Here is a 3312-nt window from a genome sequence, read left to right as displayed (position 1 = left end):
ATAGCGTTCAAATCATGCAGAGAATTCTCAAAAGCAGCCATGCAGGCTGCTGCAGGAGTTGCAGCTCCAGGAGAGCGAGGCCACCTTCCTAGGGAGGAGCCTGCCGGGCAGAAAGGGGGCAGGGCTGGGAGGAGCCGCCGGGAGGATGGGGGAGGGGAGAGGGGCCAGGAGGGGGAGGGGAAAGGGCGCGGAGGAGGAGGGAAGGGGGAGGAGAAAGAGGGGCAGGGTGGGGAGGAGGCGGGGAGGGGGTGGGGAGGGAGGGGAGGGGCGGGGCCGGGAGGACGCCGCCGAGTGGCCTGGGCTCCGCTGGCCCCTCCCTGTGGGCCGCTCCAGCGGGAGGACATTAAAGGCGCTGGCTTCGGTCTGGACCCCGGAAACACGGTCAGCTTGGCTCCAGAAACTAGGTGAGCCGTTCGCCTACGAAGGCTGTGTGAGGGGGCGCACTGCTCCCAAGGAGGGGACCCCCAAGGAGGACAAAGATAGGTTTAAACCCACGGAGCAGACACACGTCCCAGAAGTAATAAACCACCGACACTGTTTCTCCATATCCTGGTGCCTGCCATGCGCAGTCCTTGGAGCCCGACGCCATCCTGAGGCAGGGACCCCCACCCCCACCCCCCGCCCTCAGGAACCGGCAAACTCATCCAGAGTCAAGGCGCCGGGACCCTGCCCCCTGAGAGTCCTCGCACCTGCCTGTCCTTGGCCTGCAGGGTCGTCCTGACAGCACGGTGGGACGGAGAGGCAGTTCCCGGCCCCTCGTCGGCTCGCGGGGTCAGCGCGCCGTGCTAAATGGCCACGTGGAGGGGGGGCATCCCATCGCAGCCGGGCACAGCCGGAGGGACCGCCTATGAGATGCGCAGGCCGAGGACCCGAGGGAGGAGGAAGCGGACCTAGGAATTCTTAGGGAGAAGGGCCAGCAGCATCCCCGGGGTCGCGCTCCTCTCTGCCCCTTCCGTGCTCACCAGCGCTCCCGGGCGCCACAACTACTGAGCCGGGGCTCTAGAGCCCGCGAACCACAGCTGCTGAAGCCCGTGCGCCTAGAGCCCGTGCTCCGCAGCAAGAGAAGCCGCGGCAGTGAGAAGCTCGCGCACCGCAACGGAGAGTAGCCCCCGCTCGCCGCAACTAGAGAAAGCCCGCGCGCAGCAACGAGGACCCAACGCAGCCAAAAATAAATAAATAAAACAAATTTTTAAAAAGAAGTTTTCAGTGATATAAAAATTCTTGACACTGGAGTGGGTTCAGTCATTTCAGCGAATATGAATGTTTACAAAATTATAGATAAGGTTTCTCTGTTTACTAAGAAACTTGCTATAGCTCATTAAGATGCAAAATTCAATCCAGTATGCATTTTCTTATGTAATAGTCTAATAAGATTTATTGTATTTGAAAGCTAACGTTAAAAGTTTTGAAATTCAATTGTATATGCTTGATCTCATATATAAAACGGTATGTTAGGAATTTTTTTAAAGCTTACAAGTGCTAAAACATCTACAGCTTAAAAATGATGCATCTGTATATTTTGTGCCTTTTAAGTGACTTGCTGTGTTGATTTTAAATCTTTTCACCTAGTTCGTCGCTGTTACTTGCCATGTATTTAGGTTACATATTTGCACAAGAAAATGACTATAAAAAATTTCCTTTCGACTCCTTAGTCTCATATCTTATATCTTCTATATGTAAACCATCTTTGGAGTCTCTTAGATGGCCATGCAGTAACCATGAAGGTTTATCTCCTCACACAGTAAAATAAACAATGCTAAAATAACCATTAAAATATTGGAACTATAACTTCTTAAATCAGTGATTTGTTTTATTTTATTGAAGTATAGTTGATGTAAGTTACAGGTGTACAACATAGTGATTGACAATTTTTAAAGGTTATACTCCATTTATAGTTATTCTAAAATATTGGCTGCATTCCCTGTGTTGTACAATATATCCTTGTAGCTTATTTTATACATTACAGTTTGTACCTCTTAACCACCTACCCCTATATTGCCCGTCTCCCTACTGGTAACTACTAGTTTGTTCTCTATATCTATGAGTCTCTTTCTCATTGGAAGTTACTTTTATACTTGGAAATGTCAACCTTACCCGCCAACGACCAATGACCATTAACATAAATAACGATTACTCTCCTATAACCCCACAGGGTCTGGAACCCACCTGTCTTCACGATTCCTGCAAGGGACTTTGTTTTCCTTGTACAGATTAAAAACCTGACCCTCAGAGTGGGCTGAGTGGCCGGTATGAGGACGCTAGTGAAGTTGGAGGCCAGTCCGCCCCGCTGTGGCCTGGATCTTTGGACCCATCCTCCTGCAGCTGGGGGCTCCTGGGGGCCCAGGAGCCCAACGCTGAGCCTGCTGCAGACACTCCGTAAATATGTGTCGAGTGGAGCAAGCAGGTGATTAAAGAAATGAAACTGGTGTGTTTTATTGCTAGACTGGTGTGGACTGTTAGTCACCGATGCCGCCGAACTTCCTGTAGATGAGACTCTGGATGTGAAAGCAAGTCTAGAGAAAGGTGCCACAAACAGCACCAATGACTCATTTTCTACTCAGTTTGCTTTTTTCCCACCAAAATAATGACCATGTTTATATATTTCAAGGTATCTTTATATATTTTAAATCCGATTATTTTTAAAATGTTAGTTTAAATGTTTGTTACATTTGCCACAAACAAGCTTGAAATAACCATTTGCCACTCCAGTCTCAAGGAGACCAACTGTGATTTCAAGATTATATGGAAAAGGACGCGGCTGCCTGATCTTCCCGAGGCCCTGGAACAAGCACTGTCCTGTTCCAATGTGTGAGCAGCCGCGGAAGAGAAGCCCCGGGAGAGAATGGGTTCCGTTACTGGCTGTAAAATTCGATTACGTGCCCAGGGGAAGGTAAGGTCTGTGGAAGCTGAGTCTGAGGCTTCTGTGTGCTGGCTAAGATCAACCTCTCCTCTTCCGTGACTAACATAAAAATACAGATGACGTCATTAGAATGCTCCCGCATCCTGCCCCCATTATTCATCTCATGTGGCCAAAAATAAATCTTCCTTCACTGCACAGTCTACACCGATGAGTGTTTTTTTAGGCGTAGAAATTCGCAATTACACTTCCCGACCTCTGACCCAGATATCTTTCCAAGAGCAGGTTGCGTTCAGGCTGGGAATTTTTTTTTTCCTCCCAAAGGTGGAAAAACATCTTCTCAAATGGTCTGTTCTACAAGTGAAAAGAAGCCCTACTCTAGGAAAGAACGGGAACTCCTGCTGTCTTTGGAATGCACTTTAGATTTGCTGTCGGGGTAACTGGAAAAAAAAAAA

The 3312-nt window shown here is 48.9% G+C and overlaps 1 long non-coding RNA gene across 2 annotated transcripts; it reads left to right on the top strand.

Moving 5' to 3' along the window:
- Positions 1–304: 304 nt before the first annotated feature.
- On the top strand, positions 305–3095 carry LOC109547801 (uncharacterized). Of its 2 annotated transcripts, none has more exons than XR_002173731.3 (3): positions 305–404; positions 2153–2404; positions 2710–3095. It is a non-coding gene; the product is annotated as an uncharacterized lncRNA (long non-coding RNA). The 2 variants fall into 2 exon arrangements; XR_002173732.3 differs by having other exon boundaries at positions 2153–2608.
- Positions 3096–3312: the final 217 nt, after the last annotated feature.

This window comes from Tursiops truncatus, chromosome 4 (genome assembly GCF_011762595.2).
Source record: "Tursiops truncatus isolate mTurTru1 chromosome 4, mTurTru1.mat.Y, whole genome shotgun sequence".
NCBI classification, from domain to species: domain Eukaryota; kingdom Metazoa; phylum Chordata; class Mammalia; order Artiodactyla; family Delphinidae; genus Tursiops; species Tursiops truncatus.
This window is presented reverse-complemented; position numbering and strand designations above follow the sequence as displayed.